General features: G+C 40.9%; 1 long non-coding RNA gene across 1 annotated transcript; it reads left to right on the forward strand.

The window, feature by feature from the left end:
• The first annotated feature begins 360 nt into the window (after positions 1 to 360).
• LOC137640668 (uncharacterized) lies at positions 361 to 19,764 on the forward strand. The gene is made up of 3 exons (XR_011044441.1): positions 361 to 446; positions 10,713 to 10,826; positions 19,037 to 19,764. It is a non-coding gene; the product is annotated as an uncharacterized lncRNA (long non-coding RNA).
• The last annotated feature ends 466 nt before the right edge of the window (positions 19,765 to 20,230 follow it).

Here is a 20,230-nt window from a genome sequence, read left to right on the forward strand (position 1 = left end):
TATATATATATATATATATATATATATACACACATATAAATGTGCGTGTGTCAGGGCATATGTGTGTGTATTCTTTATAGGACTGTCCGTGCATTTGTTTGCTTGCATAAAATCCTAAAAAGTCTTGTAAAAAACAAAAGTCAGAAAAACTAGTTCCTGATATTTCTACCCTCTTGCTGTAAAACCAGTGGAATTATGTGTGCATTTAATGTATCTTTTTTAACATCTTTTTATCATAGAATTCTAAAGAAAGACGATTTTAATAAGAAAGACGCAGATTTAATAAGAAAAATAAATATTTTTACATTCCAATATTCCAGGCAAATGTATTGTTCCGCCTTTGCGTGTGTCATTACACTACCGGTTGTTATAGGACAAAGACGAAAACTGGAATACCTATCCTTGTTTCCGGTATTTTTGCTAAACATTTCCACATTTATCCAAAGGTTAGTACCGTTATTTTTTATACCATGTCAGGTATATGAAAGTTTCTTCAGGGCCATTTTCAGATGAAAAAAAAAATGTATAGATGGATGCTTTGTAGTTTGCAATGATGGTTGGCCCCCTACGTTGTGACTCGACATAGGCCAAGACATTTTACCAATGGCATACCTTCTCAGGCCAAAATCTTATGCACTGCGGAAGTCCAAGACTATGTATAATGAATAATGGTTTTATTAGGCTATAGGACTTTGAAACTATTTAAATGTCTCTGGTTTAGAGGATTCTAAAATCTGTGCTTTTTCCTTCTATCTACGCGAAATTATAGTTTTTTTCGATTTTTCGAAATATAAAACGAAATTGTGACAGCTAGGATACTGGAGATATTTTGATATATCTGTTAATTGTAAAGTAACTATCATTGTAAAAAAAAATCGGGAGGTGTCCCATCTAGAGAAAGGATCACTGCTATACTAATTGATTTACATTGGCTGCCGATTAAAGTGAGAATTGAATTTAAAATATGTACAATAACCCACCAAGTTAACTGAACCGGTCGTCCAAAATATCTCAAAGAATTGCTACATATTGTGCCGCCAACAAATCATATTGACACGAGAATAGTTACAGATGGTTCTAAATATTGGAACCTAGATATATGGCTACTGTACGCTCTAGAGCATTTAAATAAGCGGCCCCTAGACTATACAAAAAGCTCCCACGAGACATCCGAATGATTGAAGATATTAAGGCTTTCACGAGGAAACTGAAGACACTCATTCAGCGAGTGCTTTGATAGTTACGATTTAACAGTAATCTAACAATACGCTATGTGAAATGTTAAATGCTCCCGAATGAACATTATATAACGACTGTGGAGGTCGTGTAGAGAGTAGGGTTCCCCTGTTGTACAGGACTGAATAAGCAGCCCCTAACCTAAGTAAGTAATGATCTTGATTAAACTCAAATAGCATATAACATAAAGTGGGATTGCCTTATATGTTTAAACAAGTTTCATTGCCTTTTCCTACCATAACCACAAATCTAAATGACAGGAATATGCACTAACCTTAACCTAACATAGGATACTGGATCCTTGCATCCTTACCTAGCCAGACTAAGATAGAATATATTAAGGATATATCCCAATTTGACAAACAATGATGTAGATAAAGTAAAGTTATGCAGGTATATTCTAACTGTACGACAATGAATCCTGTTCAAAACAATTCGAACAATTTTCAAGCTTTACTGTAGGCGGTAATTGTTTACAACACCACGCTCTCCATTTACTCCAAAATAATGCAATCCTGCATTTCTCATCTTCTTGCACAGTAATTTGGTGGTCATTTAAATTCTGGGAAAGCAATAATTAGCAAGATATGTTGAGGAGGGGGGAAGGGGTTATAAAAAGAAAATAGCTTGGTTTCCTCACTAAATGACTTGGAACTGACATGTCCATAGTCAACCAAACAGAATTCGTGATGCCAGCGTACATTTGATATACTGTATTTTCAAAATATACTTAATAAAAAATTGAGTGATTACTCAAAAGTGTGTGTATTTGTAAATTGCATATTTATGGACACTTTTGAATAATTAATCCATTTTTAATTAAGTATATTTTGAATATACAGTATATCAAATGTACGCTGGCATCACGAATTCTGTTTGGTTGACTATGTTGACATGTCAGTTCCAAGTTGTTTAGAGAGGAAACCGAGCTATTTTCTTTTTATAACCCCTTCTCCCTTCCTTAACATATCTTGCTAATTAATGCTTAACCAGAATTTAAATAACCACCTAATTACTGTGCAAGAAAATGAGAACTGCAGGATTGCATCATTTTGGAGTAAATGGAGAGCGTGGTGTTGTAAACAATTACCCCGTAGGCTACTGTACATTGCCATGTTTTGTAAAGTTAAGAATTAAACAGCTTTTCTCGTCAAAACATTATTTAAGGCACAACTAACGGTAAAACTTAAGAAGCATGCTTCGCTAGAGAAACAAAAAGTAGTAGCAACATGCTCTTTAACCAAGTAACCAAAGACAAAAGGGGCTTGACTCAGTCAGCTAGGTACGTAGCTCATCCTCACTTACCTGTTGTTACTACCGTAGCTACCTTGTTAATGATTTAAATAGTTTTAGCTTGCACTTAATTCATCCCTAATTTATAGCATAAAGAGTTTATGCTAATGTAGGAACAAATTTTTTAAAGGGACTTTCATAATTCTAGGCTAGAATAGGGCCATGTAATGCTTATTCAACATTATTTAGGTGGTTGTTATGAGTATCATATTTTTACCGATTAGCACTTTCTACATACACGTTGCCCATTAAGTAACTCTGTTGGTCCTAGAAAATCTGTTACATAAAATATTCTAAGAGTGCTCAATAACAACAAACCATAGTAAGAGAAAGTTCCAACAGTGATGGTGGAAAATGAGGACCAGAGTAGCAACATACTTTTTAATCAAGTAACCAAGACAAAAGGGACTTGACTCAGTCAAGCAAGTAGGTAGCTCATCCCCACCTACCTATTGTTACTACCGTAGCTTGTTAACGATTAAATTAATTTCAGCTTGTGCTTAATTCATCTCTTATTTAGAGGATTGATTGATTTATGAAATTTTTGGCCCAAAGCCAAGCACCGGAACTGCAAGGACATTTAGCGCATACATATCAGTATAAAATATTGGTAAATATATGATACAGTACTTTAAATATTAGCTAAACTGGAATTCGCTATAAGAAATGGACGAGCGCTGGCTAGTTTCGGTATTTCCTCTGTGTTTAATAGGGGCTAGGGCACAATAACTTACATATCGGTCAATTAAAATGTGAAGTATGTCCATTGTTTACATCTGAGAGACTGAAGGGGACATATTGCGCATGCGTTGTTTCCCATCAGTTTAGGGAGCTTTTTGTGCATTTACAATGATGTATTTGTCAGGTGGTTTTTTTAAACCAATTAACAGCTTACAAATACTTCTTCATAAGTTCCCGGATGTTGTTCTACAATAGCCATTTTTTCCACCTTCCTCTTCAGTTTCAACTCAACCACCATCACATAGACATTTCCAAGAGAGAACTTAAGGGAAGTACATCAGTCTATTACTTTTAATATGTAACCTGGGAAGGGGCTAGGGGTTGTACCATGGGAACTACCAGGTTAGGTTAGGTGGGCTTATGTTCTGTACTGTACCAACCGTGTGGCACACAATTGTACGTAATTATGTTGTATATATTATGCTTGTATCTGCGCTCTTCCCTCGCACTAAAAAGAACCTGAATGATCATGTCTCCGTTTTGCTCTGTAACATTGTCTGTCTCTCGAGCAGGTCATGTCCTGTTGCCTTGAGGTTTTGTATATAAAGAAGAGTGTTCCTTAATAAAACTCAGTTGATTGCATCCTGCCTTTGAGTTCACAACTCCTCTCTCGGCCCGTCACATTGGTGACCCCCGAAGTCGACTCGCTCCCACCGCCTTCCACCCCCACCGCCTTCCACCCCCACCGCCTTCCACCCCGACCTCCCTCGCCCCTTGATCATTGGTACTATGACGGAGACAGACTCTACTACAGCAGTTGGCGCCGCCCCATTGAAACTTTCACCGTTCGCCACCGGAGAAGCGTTTGCTTGGTTTCAGCGCTCAGAAGTCCAGTTTCGTATCAGGGGCGTGACTCGCTCAACAACCAAAGCGGATTATGTTCTCGCGGCGATACCCGAGGACACCTTCCCAGAAATATCAGACTGGCTTTGTGAACAAGGAGACACCCCAATAGCGTATGAAGCCCTCAAAACATACCTTCTGCAGCAGTACTCGCCGTCACCAGCCGCCCGTATAGCAAAGCTTTTTCAGCTCTCGCAACAACCGTTGGGGGACCAAAGGGCTTCGCTTGCCCTCAGGGAAATGACCAGTATCGCTCGCCTTCAACCTGCCGCAGACGGCTCTCCTCGTGAGATGAACCTACTCCGTGCCCTTTGGATACGCCGTTTACCTGAACCTGTGCGCGCTGCCATACCCGATGTCGATAGTTTACCCATAAAGGACTTGATGACCAAAGCCGACGCCCTTATGGACAGCCACTTCAAGACCTCCATCAACGCCTCCACCCCTGACGACGAGGATGACTATTCAACGTCAACCGAAGCTGACATGAATGCCGTAGGACATACACGCCTACCCCGTGACGTGCCGAAGCGGCGACAAAGCCGCCCACCACCCACCAATCGCTCGCGCCCCAACGAACGACTTCTACAGCCACTTACTACCTCCCATCCGCCGCAGTTTTGCTACTACCACTTCAGATTCGGGGCAACTGCGAAGAAATGTGCCAAGGATTGTCAGTGGCCAAAAAAACGTGTAAGTAGGCCATCGCTTGTGGCGGTGGCCTCCCATGTTTCTAATCTTTTCTTTTCACAGGATGCAGGAACGGGCGTGCGATTTTTGGTAGACACGGGTGCTTGTCGTTCTCTTTTGCCAAGGAAACTCTTCAAGGAACGACGTAGTCTGTCTACATCTGCCGACGTCCGCTTAGTACCTGCCAACGGATCTGCGATACCCACCTACGGTTACGAGAACTCAATCGGTAAATTCAATTGGAAGTTTCTCGTTGCTGACGTCACAATGCCAATCCTCGGTGCGGATTTCCTCTCTCATTTCCACCACCTGGTCAATGTCGCCCACTGACGATTGGTCAACGCAGACTCGTACTTGTCGACACCTCTTCAACCCGCCCCCTCTAACCTCGCTCTCCACATTAGTGCACCCACGGATGCCAACGCCCACCTCCTCACGTCGTACCCGGAAGTTTTCCATCCAGAACTTCGCCAAACGCCCGCAGTTCCTGCCAAGCACGGTATTTATCACCATATCAAGACGACGGGACCCCCAGTCTTCGCAAAATTCAGACGTCTGGCACCGGAACGATTGGCAGCCGCCAAACAGACGTTCGCCGAAATGGAGAAAATGGGCCTTTGCCAAAAGGCCTCCAGCCCATGGTCGTCACCCTTACACATCGTTCTGAAGAAAGACGGCTCCCTCCGTCCGTGCGGGGATTACAGGCGCCTGAACATGCAAAGAGAACCGGATCACTACCCCCTCCCAAACATTGCCGATGTGACCTCCTACCTGCACAAAGCGAAGGTTTTCTCTACGCTCGACCTCCTGAAGGGGTATTATCAGGTGCCTATGAACCCAGAAGACATCCCCAAGACTGCCATCACCACTCCGTTTGGTACATACACCTTCAATTACTCCTGTTTTGGCCTTCGTAATGCTGGGGCAACGTTTCAACGTCTCATGGATGGCATCTTAGGGGACCTCCCTTTCTGTGTATGTTATGTGGACGACATACTTGTGTTCTCCTCAAAAGAGGAACACCTCCGTCACCTACGCATCGTGCTCGACCGCCTGCAACAAAACGGCCTTGTAGTCCGGTACGACAAGTGTACCTTTGGCACCAACGCAGTGTCATTCTTAGGGCACCGTATCACTCCTGAAGGAGTCCATCCCCTCCCTGAGAAGGTAGCAGCCGTTCAGAACTTCCCCGCGCCCTCGACCGTCAAAGCTCTGCAGGAATTCTTGGGCATGATCAACTATTATCACCGTTTTCTACCAGCCATTGCCGCCACTCTTGCTCAAGGGCAAGCCAAAGGACCTGAAGTGGGGTCCCCTTCAAGAAGCAGCCTTCTGCAATGCAAAGAAGGCCCTATCAACTGCTGCGGCTCTCACTTTTCCTATCCCACACGCCCCTCTCCTTCTCTCCACCGATGCCAGCGACGTCGCTATTGGTGCAGTACTCGAGCAGGTGGTCAAAGGCTCGCCCCGCCCAAGGCAGAATCGGGTTATTCTACCTTCGATCGAGAATTGCTGGCGGTGCACTTGGCTGTCCGTCACTTTCGCCATTTCTTAGAAGGTACGCCCTTCGTCATTCGCACAGACGACATGCCTCTGGTGCACGCCTTCACTCGACAGTCTGACGCCTGGTCCGCCCGTCAACGCCGACATCATTCCGCCGTGGCTGAATACAATTGCACCCTCCAATACGTCCCTGGGAAAATGAATTCCGTTGCCGATGCCCTGTCAAGAAACACGTTGGCTGCCGTTCAACTGGGATTGGATTACAACGCCCTGGCTGAAGCCCAACAACAGGATCCAGAGTATCAAGCTTGTAGGACATCCTGCACGTCCCTCCGTTGGGAAGATTTTCCCCTCGAAGACTCCAACACCACCCTCCTCTGTGACATCCCTCGTGCCGTTCTACTGCACAGCTGCTGAAGGCAAAGTTCATTTGGCACGGCATTTCTAAGGATGCTAAGGATTGGGTCCACGCCTGTACTTCTTGCCAAACTTCCAAAGTACATCGACACACGGATTCAGGAGTGGGTACCTTTCCTCAACCTCAGCGTCGTTTCGCACACATTCATGTCAATGTTGTAGGCCCCCTACCCACATCACAAGGACATTGTTACCTGTTTACCGTCATCGACCGCTCCACTCGTTGGCCTGAAGCCATTCCCATGGAAACTGCAACGTCCGCCTCATGTACATCTGCCTTACTCTCTGGATGGATTTCAAGATTCGGTATCCCTGAGCATATTACTTCTGACAGGGGAACCACTTTCACCTCTCAATTGTGGACGTCATTAGCGAATCTCCTGGGCATCACCCTACATCAGACAACGGCCAGAACCCCGCTGCCAATGAAATGGTTGAACGTTTTCATCGCACCCTCAAAGCAGCTTTGATGTCCCGCTGCAAGGATTGCAACTAGTTTACTCAATTTCCCTGGGTCCTCCTGGTACTAAGGACCACTCCTAAAGCGGCCCTCGACGTCTCGGCAGCTGAAATGGTGTATGGCGACCCGTTGGTCGTCCCTGCCGAATTTTTTCCTTCTACAACCTCCTCCGACGATCTCCAGCGCATACGTCACGTCGTGGGAAAATTTACTCCGTGCCGCCAGGCTTACAAGCCCCCAGCGAAGCATCACATACCAACGGACTTGCACTCTGCAACGCACGTCTTCCTGCGCAACGACACTAGCAAGCCACCACTAACGCCCCCTTACACGGGCCCTTTCCTTGTGATCCGACGCAGTCCGAAAGCATTCCTACTAAACATTCGGGGTAAAGAAGACTGGGTCTCCATTGATCGTCTAAAACCTGCTTATCTTCTGCCGGATGACCCGCCTACAGTTCGCCTCTCTAGATCAGGGCGCCCTATTTAACATGTACAGTATGTCATTTTTAGGGGGGGAGCCATGTACCAACCGTGTGGCACACAATTGTACATAATTATGTTGTATATATTATGCTTGTATCTGCGCTCTTCCCTCGCACTAAAAAGAACCTGAATGATCATGTCTCCGTTTTGCTCTGTAACATCGTCTGTCTCTCGAACAGGTCATGTCCTGTTGCCTTGAGGTTTTGTATATAAAGAAGAGTGTTCCTTAATAAAACTCAGTTGATTGCATCCTGCCTTTGAGTTCACAACTCTCTCGACCCGTCACAGTACCCTTTACAAATCTCAAAAGTGATAAATAATCATGTTTTGGCCTGTTTTCAGGCACTTTCATGAACCATATATTTTTCCAACTGGTTATCTTGTGCTTATTTTGCATTCAGAACATTATTATTGTTGCAAAATGCAAAATAAACACTAGATAACCGATTGGAAAAATATATGGTTCATGTAAGTGGCTGAAAATTAAAGTATCATAATTATTTAGGATTCACTTCACGTACTCCTAATGGTTTTTGCTCCGCTGTGAGCTCGCTTCGCTCGCAGAAAAAGAAAAAACTGCAAGCTCCGTATGTACTGGGAAGTGGTAATGTTGAGCTGCGCTTGCAATCCCCGTGGCTCATTATTTCGGGGTTATTTTTTACTTTCACATGGGTAAGAATAGCTATACACTGAACTGAGAACGTTTCCATCCTAATTAATTGCCGACAGATGAAATTACAGTAAATATCGAAATAGATAGTACTTCCCTGAAGTTCCCTCTTGGAGACTTCATGTGATGGTGGTTTAATTCAAACTGAATAAAGGGTGGAAAAAAAGGGCTGTAGTAGAACAACATTCAGGAACTTGTGTATAAATATTTGGAAGCTTCTAATTGGCTAAAAAGGCCAGGTAATCATTACGTCATACAAAAAAACAGAAAAGCTGGCCAAAGCAAATGCAAGCAATGTCTGTGCAGTTACTGCAGTAACTTTATATCAGTCTCTCAGATGTAAACAATGGACTTAGAGTGAAAGATAGACTTACACATTTTAATCGACCGATATGTAAGCTATTATGCCCCAGCCCCCATTAAACATATAGAGAAAAATACCAAACTATCAGTATAAATATGAGATGAAGCATTGTGCTCGGAAGCATGTGATTGAAAACTAGCCCTTAACTACTCATCTGAGCTGATCTTTTTACTATCCATAACTGGACAAATCTCCATCTTAGGCCTATTCCAAGGAGGATACTTTGAAGGGGTAATTTAAGCCACTGCCATGGGGAGTAATCCCACTTCAATAGCTGAGGTCGTTAGTCTAACGTTTAATGGTTTGGGCAACCTAGTTCTAGTTGGTGCTCCATTAACGGGTTGCTTAACAAACTTAAAGTTTGGGTAGAGCTTCGAGGTAAGAACACGACATATACCTCAAAGCCCACTCTTCCTTACAAATGAAAACGGGAGGAATCCCTGAATCCATGTATAAGATAACAGGTGATGTCCTATATGCACCTGTGCAAATTCTCAAACCCATGTTATGAGCCACATCAAGTTTTGCCAAAGTGGTTTTGCATGTAGATCCATATATCTGACAACCATATTCTATTTTACTCAGGCACAGTGCCTGGTATATCCTCAACAGATAAGTCCTATCAGCTCCCCAGTTGAAACCAGACAGCTTTAAGGATGTCAAGTCTTTTTCACATTACATACCACCTCATTAATATGCTGAGAAAAAGTTAATTTCTTATCAAATAAAATGCCCAGGTACTTTATGCTATCTTCATTTCAATTAGGGAGTGGCATCTTAACCAGCAGGCTGGTATTTACAGGTTCGGTCAAGGGGATGGCGAGCCCAGTTACAGCTGTTTCCTAGGTTTCAGGTTAACAATCCTGGCAACACTACCGTGGGCCAGGTGAGGGTGAGCTTATGCAGTGATCTTCATTGTTGAAGGTGTGGCATGGAAGGAACACCCTAGCCCTAAGAAAGCCACCTTCTCTCCAGGGGAAGTATCTGAACTCTCACTAACAGCCCAATATGATGGCTACTGCCTTTGATCAGTTGCAGTTGAATAGTCCTACCAGGAAACGAGCACCAGCACGGTTGATCAGGTGAAAGTGCAGTTACATCCATGCTCCCCATTTTTGCCATGATATAGGAGAAAGGTTCTTGCCTTTGGAGAGCGGCTAGTTTCTGCTAGAAACTCCTTTCTAGCAGAAACTAGCCGCTCTCTCTTAGCTTAGTCAACCATGGATTCCCTAGTGGCACATCAGGCAAAGGATGATAATGGCTGCTACACTGGTTGCTGGTGAGCAGTCCCTCATTGAGCTATCACCATAAGCCTGGTATAGGTAAGAAATACACTTCCCAAGGAATCCACAAGAAGGGGTTAATGGAGCTAACCCTGTGATTAATTCTCCTTGGTTTGATCTAACAGTAGGAAACTGCCCGAGCAACTGTGCCATTCAGGTGAAGGTGGAACGTCAGTCTACCTTTCTAATCTCTACTAGACTGAGGGATACTCAGTGGGGACCTAAACTTGGTAATATCCTGATCTGCTAGCTTGGGGGTAGGTTCCTAGATACATGACATGTCCTGGTTCTCTCTCGGCTGTTTCATGGTGCCCTCTATCCGTAAAGTTTCTGCAATTCACAGGTGGAAACATTATTTCATTCAGCTTCGTGAAGAGTCTCTTTCCATGTGTTACTCTTAATGATGTGGATCAAAATGTGGTAAACACAAGGCAGTGATTTTTTGTACCAAAATTAATTGAATCTGTAGGTATTTGATTACTATGGATGATTATTTATTAGTATTGGCCATCGATAAATAGTAAGCCAATAGGTAAATTCTGTTATTTTTGAAACTGTAAACTTATAATAGTCAATCAGTCGATACCAGTGAATGGGTAAGAATGCTTTTTTGAAAGGTCTCTGTAGATAATTATAAAAACAAGAATGTCATGTTCAATTCCATTATTTGATTATGCAATGTGTACGGAACATTTTTTAAATATTTTCACAGATTTTTTTTTTTCAGGTGATTCTTGAGCTATTAGCGACTGAAAATTGAGGGTTTATAATTTTGTTGATCTTCAATGAGAACAAAATCCACAAAAAAAAACTGTTAGCAGCAGTAATTGGAATTTTAAAGGTAAGGTTAATAAAAAGTATTATTTGTTAGATTTGAATGGTATAAAAAATTCAGGTGTTACTAGATTTATATCAAATCGACTTAAAAGTAAATACAAATTTGATTAGCCCTTTTATGGATTATGATTATTATAGATTGCTAATGTATTGCATTAAAAACAGTAAAGTTTAAAGTGGTAATTTTATTCTTAATTTGTTATTCAAAGCAAAATATACATAGATAACAGGAGGATTTTCGTCTTTCTCTGCTGCATTAGCAACTATTGTTTGACTTATTTTAAGTTTTACCTAATGAAGGAAGTTGAAGGTTTTAATTCCTCTTGTTCTGTTCGAATACTAAAGTAGTGTTGGATTACTAATGAATTAAGGTGGAATTTTATTGCCAATAGAGACAGACAATGTTGGATTTCAAATGTTTATTCCTACATGAATATAAACCATTGTACCTCAATAGAAGTATGATTTAAACCTGGTGTCAGTAGTTACTGACGTGTGGCGTGGAAGCCCCTGCACACGGAAAAGCCACTTTGACTTCAGCCACCAGGTCATACCTATCTTGACTGTTTAACTGTTTTCCTTCTTGCTCTTTAATGGTTTAAAGGCTACTCATGAATGTCAGAGGGAAGGAACAGTGACATTGTCCTAACAAGCAGGACAATGGCTTGGATACAGATCATATATACTTATGATCAGCCCCAAGCTAGGACCAGGGAGGGCCAGGTGATGGCTGCTGGTGACTCAGCAGGTTGACCCACAGGCTCCCCAAAACCCCCATCCTTAGCTCACAAAGGTGGTGAGGTTGCAGATGCTAAAGGATCTAATGAGATTGAGCGGAACTCTAAACCCCAGTCTGTTGATCACCAGGCAGACGTTGCCAGTAGGCCACAACAATCCTAAAAAAGGTGAAAGTATGCGTGGGCATGCTATCCTAGCCTGAGGTTTCTGGAAATGAGTGTGGCACTTTCATGAGTAGAAGCCATGTGGATCATCAGGTTTTATGCACCTTTGGTATGGGGCACGACTGCTCAAAGGCCTATCCCCTGCAACGAGTGTAAGGATTGGCTGTAAGTGCAGTGAGTGGTGTACAGCAAGAAGAAGAAAAAGAAGCCAAAATGTAGCCGTTCAACTACTGGATCATATTTGAATTCAAGGAAGTCTGCGTGCATTCTCCTTTCGTCTGGTGCTCGTACTTTACACCCCTCCCTGTCACCCCCCTGTGGTAGTGATGAAGAAAGATGACATTTCTGATCCCCCTCTTGGGTAAGCTACAAGAGAAAAAGTGGTCGCTGATTCCTAGGAGAGGCAGCTATTCTCAGCTCTTGCTTAATGAACCTGAGACCTAAGTTAAAGACAATGTTGAGGAAATGGCCATAATGACAAATTGGCCTTCCGTAGGTTTGGAGGCCATCCTCTCAAAGTAGAAATTGCTGTAAACCCTGGGTACTCCCAGGCTGGTATTCTCCTTTAATGCTACACGCACAAGAAATGGCACGTTTTGACCACCGCTGTTAGTCTGTAGTCCCAGTGGCTCAGACCATGGAAACACCAATGACAATTTCAAGGAAGGAGAAGAAAACAACCTCAAATTCCTCTGTTTAGTCCAATTCAATTAACCTTACCCTATGCTTTGGATTTGACAATCCCTGCAGAGATGTAAAGGCAAAAGAACTGGAAAGAGGTATTAGTGGCTAGTAATAAAAAGAGGGCATCGTATCATCAGAATCCTCGGAGCACTGCGAGACCTAGCACGCTCATCCATGTCTTAGCACACCCTCAAATGTTAGCCTACAGACCTTTGACAGAGCGTACGCAGTCATCACGCTCATTTATACACAGTACCTATCGCATTCAGCTATTAGTGCTCTTATCACTGTCACCTTTACTGCAGTACCCATTGTAAGTGTGCACACTACCATCAACAAAAACGTTCTCCTACCCCCTCATTTTCATCCTTTTGCTGTGTGCTCCCCGGTGAGTGAGATCTGTTTTTTGGATATGCGCTCACCTATTTGCTCTTGCTCTTCCATGGCAGCACGCTCTCCAGGGCACACTTGCTTGTCTGCTGAAGTACATTCTCCTGTGCGCATGTCCTTATCTATTTCAACACGCTTCAAGTATACAGAGCACTCGGCACCATTTGTTAGCTCTTCTCCTCCCCTCACTTTGATATTGATGCCATTTTTCTTATCACCCGTATTGAAACAAAACCCTCCTCCTGCATTTTGTTATAATGATGATGTTGGACAAGGGAGTGCTACAGATCATATAGGATTGATCTCCAGGCCTTTACAGACCCCTGCTAAGAGTTGAGAAGGCATCAGTGAGCTAGATACTGGTCATAAACTTTGTCCCCCTTGAACACATTTGTACTACAGACTCCATTCAAGATAGAGACGGTGAGCACTGTATGAACGACAGAAAGGAGGGACGACTTCATACTGTCCCTGGGTCTGAAAGATGCTTACTATGAGATCCCAGTCCATCAGAAAGTACTTCTAATTCATCCGGGGGGGGGGGTGGAATCCCTTAGTTTAAAGTCATGTGAGCATGAATGACCCTCAGATATTCAGTTCAGTCATTTTGCTAGTTTCTGTTTGTGCACATGCCAGCGACATAAATCTTCTGAAATAACTTGACTGGCTGATACTGTCTTCACCCCAAAGACAGCTTCTCTAGCAGAAAGAAAGACTGTGCCTTTTTACACGATCCCGGGATCTTGATATATTGGGAGAAATCCAGTCTTCAGATGATGGTGTACCTGAGTATGTTGATAGATATAGCACTAGCGAAGATCTTTCATCTGTTGTCCTGTGTTCATTAGTGACTTTTAGAGTTCCATAACTTCTGGCTGCTGCTCTTTTGCAGCTTTTCCAGTACAGAATATTAGTCGTAGAAAACTCAATGTTCATTGCCATTGTTTGTGCAGGTTAGATTTTCCTTTCATGAGCAAGTTTTGCTTGGGTTCTCCATGTTTTTTCCTTAGAACATTGATATCATTCTCTCACTTTGAGACAGGAGTCTTCAAACTTGTTCCCCACAAGCATTGTGTCCCACAGGATTGCCCGTGTGCTGCAATTGGAAAGCACCCTATTGGGTGCCATGCAATCGATAACCACGTGATCAGGAACCACCACACATTTTCCGTTGATCATTACTTTCACTTCACCAATAATTAGTATATGTCCCCTGTCATTCTTTCCTAGGCCTCCCATCACAGAGATCTTGCAACACACTACAATCTTTCACGACTCAATTTTTTTACGTGCTTACTTCCAGCACCTGGATCATTCCACTCTGAGTTGGTCCTGGACAGGAGATCTTCCCACCCTCATTTTTGCAATAGGGATTTGAATAGGTGACTTTTTAGGTCCTATATGAGCAGTCATGTAAGCCCCGAGAAGCTGCATTGTGCTTGCATGATTGTCAGCAAGGATCCTCTCCAACCTAGGACAGGTACTAAAGTGACACTATTAAGCACCGCGTAGTGCCGCTTTTCAGAGGCAAATTCCCTTGGGGCCACTTATCCTAGGAAAGCATGAGAGCCAGAAGCAGTCCAGTTATTGAATGAGACCAATTAATGCTTGTTCATCCCTCCTCCTTCAAACGGGATTACCCTGTCCCATATGCTGATCGGCCAGCAAATGTCCTAGGAGATCCTTGATGAACGTCGAGAAATTCATCAATCATATAACACCCAGCTTTTGTACATAACCTATGAAGGTGACAAAACTAATCTAGGTGTCAAGTGTAGTCAGCAACCACTATTTCCCTTTAATTCTATTTTTTTATAGCCAGAATTTGTATTGATCAACACTGGTAGCTGTAAGACAATTCTCAATGCAGGAACTCCTCTCCTTTGGGGTATTTTGCACAGACTTATCTAGGTAGGAATGGGAAGCCTACCTGTTTCCTATTCATTTCAGGATATGATCCACAGAAGAAAAGCACCTCCTTTTCAACCAACTGTAATGAATGCAGCATGGCTACTTGGCAAGTGACTTTGGTAAAGTATTCGGTAGCATTGAGAAATGGCATTCCTCTGTACATGACGTATGTCAACTGAAGTAACTTGTCTTACAGACCCTTAACAAGAAGCACTCTTGGGAAGCTGATACGGTAGAGCTGCTTGCAAGACTCATCCAGACAAGATGATTTTTCTAGCAAAAATACACAGCTGACAGGAACTGTGTGTTTGTGGTGATTGTTACATCACTGTGTGGCAGATAGGCTTCCTATATCAGGTTTTCACCATCGTCCGATCGTTTCGCCATTAGTTGAACAAAAATGTTTTAGTTTCTGCTCCACAGGCCCAGTTCGTTGATAGCGTTCAAGGGTCCATTCTAACATGCCTATGAATTCTATATGCTTCCACCTTTCTGCTCACCTTCCTGCTCTGCTGATCCATCAACAGTGTGTCGATTACAGCAAGGTTCGTCATGAAATTCATATTGCCCAAGCGGCCACTAACGGAATAATATCCAGATTAGCTGTTTTTATCTAACTTGGTTACAAAAGCTCCTCTATCTTTGATTTGAAGGATACCACTTAGCCTTTGATCAAAGTTTTCTATTAGGTCCTTGGTTTGGACTGAGAAAATCGACAAGGTCTATGAGGGTCAAGCTGGAAGGAACATCTAGTGAGCTCAGAGGCCTCTCGAGTGGTCCTGCTTGAACCTGTGGGATAGAGGGCAGATAAGGCTTAAACTCCTGTGACTGTTGCCTATGTCACAAGTAATTCAGAAAGATGGAGGATTTCTTATCTCCTCAGTGCAGGAGTTTGTGTTCAGGACTTAGAATTCAGCTGTTCACAATTTCAAGGCTTCCTTCATTTCTTGCATAGAAGTGAGTAGCAGGGACCAGAATGACTTGCCTTCGTGGCTTGGGAAAACACTATTCCTCCCACAACAAAGGAATGAGTAAGGGAAAAGATACTAGAACTTGGTTTCTTTCTGGCCTTGTGGGACAATCAGACGTGCTTTCCCTGCAGGCGAAGAAATTACAATCCTGGATTAGTCCACACCGTGAGACACACCGGATCTATCCAGGAGAAACTGTTAGGGTCCTAATTCTTGAAGACAAGAGTCTGGTAACAGCAGAATCCTCTCTCCCCATCACCTATAGTAGGGCACACCAGTCCCTGGATACTGGTATCTTTGGTCCAGTAGTAGATTCTCAACAAATGTAGCTAATCTCCTTTATTCACAGAATAAGAAACATATTGCCTAAGGTACTGGTTATGATGTAAGTCTAGAATTGGTGTTAAGGTTGACTGGCCTCTTCTCTCGACGTTTCTTAGGGCGCAACAATTGCCCTGTTATTTGCTGGATCAGCTGATAGATATAGGTGAGCCACATGATCAATCAGTTTTTTCTTGACAAGTTTGTTTAAGAGTATCTCCCCCATCCTCCATGACGAGAGAGGAAGGACAAATGCATACACCCATATTCTCATAATGACTGTACATTAAAGACAAAGCATCCTCCTCTGATATATTCCTAAACCATCTACCAGTCCCCGGTAGTGACCTACCCTAAAATCTGCCTCATATTTATATACAGATCGTTAGAAGGTTGAAAAGAGTACCCTTTTTTGGGGGGCCTATATAGGATTAAGGTGTCCTGAAAACCAACCAGTTTTAGGATCGTCCTCCCTCTTAAGGGTAAGTCTATCAAACGACTAAGGTTTGCATTTTTGTATTAATAAATCTCATATTTTTAAGTAATTGGTAGTTTTCCTGACTTGACTATACAGACTTACTTCTCTTTTAGTTACACGTCCAACCTCAAGCACCCGACATGTCCTAGGTTTAAGGTCAAAGGTCAAAGTGTGAGGTCAGTGGCATGTTAAATGGGGAGGGCTTCCCCACCACCTTGTTAAAGTTTTAACACTTCAAAGCAAGTTCCTAATATAGAATGAGGGTTTGTACGGTTAGGAAAAATACAAATTACTTTAAAGATATGCGTTATTGAATAGAGAGATGTTTTAAACAGGTGAATGGCCAGCTCGGTAAGAGTCGAGCTTGACTCCTTGTGCTGGTTAATCTTCCTTTTAATGATGATAATGAATAGGTAAATAGACTTGAGATTTTAGTCGGTGAATTTACCTAGATTTCAGGCAGTGGATTGACTTAAGGTTTTAGATAGGTGTATGACTTGAGGCTTGTCACTGGATTAAATTGATATTTCAGTCAATGAATTAATTTGATTTTATTATGCGAGTTAATTTGAGATTTTAGCCATATTTTTTAACTGAACTTTTCTTAGTCAGTGTAGTTACAAATTTTCTATTCTGTGGAGTGACTTGGGATTTATGTTCACTCGACTTCAGTGGAGGGTTGGATTTAAACCCAAAACAAGTAAGTAAACAAGTAGATTGATTTGGGATTTTTAGCCAGTGGATTGATTTGTGATCTTAGTCGGGTTTGACTTGAGACTCTAGTTAGGGGCTTAATTTATGATTTAAGTCATTGGTTTTATTTGAGAGTTACATTGGTTTGACTTGAGATTCAAGTCATTGATTTGACATGAGATTCAAGTCATTGGTTTGACATGAGATTCAAGTCATTGGTTTGACATGAGATTCAAGTCATTGGTTTGACTTGAGATTCAAGTCATTGGTTTGACTTGAGATTCAAGTCATTGGTTTGACTTGAGATTCAAGTCATTGGTTTGACTTGAGATTCAAGTCATTGGTTTGACTTGAGATTCAAGTCATTGGCTTGACTTGAGATTCAAGTCATTGGCTTGACTTGAGAGATTAGGACTTGGTTATTTTTTAATTAATGGACTAAATTCAAGTTCTAGATAATTAAGTGTGGATTTAGGTGGAATTTCTATTTAAATTGATCAAGTTTTGCCTGGTCATTGAGGGTGAATTAAGATTGGTTATTCAATTCAGATTTCAGCCAATGAACTCCTATCCTAGGTTCAGAATTCCAGATTGCCTAACCTAACCCATTGCTTGTCATTAAACTATCAAAAAAGAGTATATACCTTGAGGCTTAGATTCATATAAAGGAGCACTAAATACTGGGAGCTCGCAGTTGTGAGTCATGCCGACTCTTGCTGAAGTTTTGGTGATGTCAACACACTATAAGTCAAAACAATATTTAATGTATTAGTTAATGAAAAATAAGGTTAGTAATTCTATTAGTCTGATAAATTGGTCAAGAGATAAAAGCTAGATAGGACAGCCAATGGTGGATAAATACAGGATTATATAATTATTGAATAAGGTTGAATGGATATACCATTAATTTAGATAAGGTAACATGGTTTATCATTAACAAGACAAACTTTGTTCTTTGTTTAGTGATGTTATAGATTTGACTGTGGTAAGACCATTTCGTCAGTTTAATAGTGTTGGATAGGTTAGTCCTTGGATGAAGTATAGGCCTACCCATTAATTTAAAAACAATAGCGTTGAATAATCCCGTCAATGAACCAATTGAGACTAGATTAGTGAGTCAGAGAGAATTTGATATATTTTTTTTTTTTTTTTTTTTTTTTTTTTCATAGTGCAAGGCAAGATAAGTAAGATGGCGAATCTAGGAAGAATAAGATGGCTCATTGATTGAGGGTCAACCAGAAAATACACACTGATAAGTAATTCATATTACCGTATATGATACATTTACTTGATAAATTTGGGAAGTTGCAGGTCGTTTTTTCTGTATTGAGGAGAGTGAAAACAACACATTAATTACTCCTTTGCACACCACTACTCTTGTATAGTAAGCAACTTTCTACATCTAAAACTGTTACCGTCTCAATAAATCCAATTTCTGCTGAGAATTTATACTTAGCCGCTTTTTATAGATTTTTTAAGATTGTATATTTGACAAGGTATCATCTGTGGTGTAAGGTTGTTTTATTCAGGTAATTATGTTTACCGAGTATCTCATTAAGAAAATTCCAAGGATTATTGGAAGGATTAGGAAAGCTCCTGTTAGTCATTCGATTATTGTAGTGAAGGTAATATTTCTCCATTTTACAAGACATGCTCTCGGATGTTATATTTGCTATTATAAAAGTCATGGACTGTCTAGTTTGTCATTTCCAATATTTCATATTTAATACATTATAATCTATATTCTTCATAGATTATCGTGCAGAATATTTTACGACAATTATAGCCATCATGTTTTTGAAGGACACTGTAAAATGTTTAAGAATTATATATATGTTTGATAATTTTATTTTTTATTTTTCAGGGCTGAATCATGAAACGTGAAAAAAAAATATATTTATAGCCTAATGCTTAAAACGACAGTATTATGAGACGTTCCTTATGACATCAAGATGAAGATCAGCAGCAAATCTGTGGTTTACTACAGCAAAACATTCTGAAAAGTTTCGATGGAAGAAGAAAAGATTATAAGTTGAATTGATTTAATTATGATTTTACAAGGAGCAACGAATCGTCTCAACTGAAGCAGCCAATCTTTCATCAATTTTTTGTACCGAAAATATCTTTAAAAGGTCAATTAGGCTAACCAGATTTTGGGCGGTTATATGTCACGATGGTCACTCCATTTATATGCCAGAGGTTCAGTAGCAATCACTAATTGAAGATAAAAAAACGATTAGAGTTACAGTAACTAACTAATAAAAATTCTTATAGCAATGATATTGCCAAATTTACTCTAGTTTATCAAAGTGTCTTTTGATTTTGGAAGCCAGGAATTTAATGATTAGAACTATTAACTATCCAGTCCAGTAGAAAGTATTTAATTTCTCTTAACTAGCAATTAAAACAAATGTAAATTTTCTCTGAAACTCTCAGCATACTTCTAGATCTTATAATTATTAGAAGTAAAGTACTGTAATCAAGTTATCCAAATGTGGGACAAAGAGGAAATTAACCTTAATCCTCTGTTTTTAGTTATTGATTCAAATTCATTCCATAATCTGTATATTCAAGTACATTAATTGCATGTGAATATAACTTATAACTAATCATTTCAACACTCTGGATATTATTTCATCTTTATCTATACAGTATATACAATTTCATCTGTCTTTCAAGACTGCTCTCTTTTTTTTTTTATTAGCAACGGTCAATGGTGTTTCTTTTACACAACGTCGAATCTAAGCCTATGTTCACTTGAAAGGTACTGTATAAGCAAATTTGGTCAAGATATTATTATTATTATTATTATTATTATTATTATTATTATTATTATTATTATTATTATTATTATTTGCTAAGCTACAACCCTAGTTGGAATAGCAGGATACTATAAGTCCAGGGCCCCCAACAGGGAAAATAGCCCAGTGAGGAAAGGAAACAAGGAAAAATTATATATTTTAAAAACAGTAACATTAAAATAAATATTTCCTATATAAATTATAGATACTTTAACAAAATAAGAGGAAGAGAAATTAGATAGAATAGTGTGCCCGAG

This window comes from Palaemon carinicauda, chromosome 5, assembly GCF_036898095.1.
Source record: "Palaemon carinicauda isolate YSFRI2023 chromosome 5, ASM3689809v2, whole genome shotgun sequence".
NCBI lineage: Eukaryota > Metazoa > Arthropoda > Malacostraca > Decapoda > Palaemonidae > Palaemon > Palaemon carinicauda.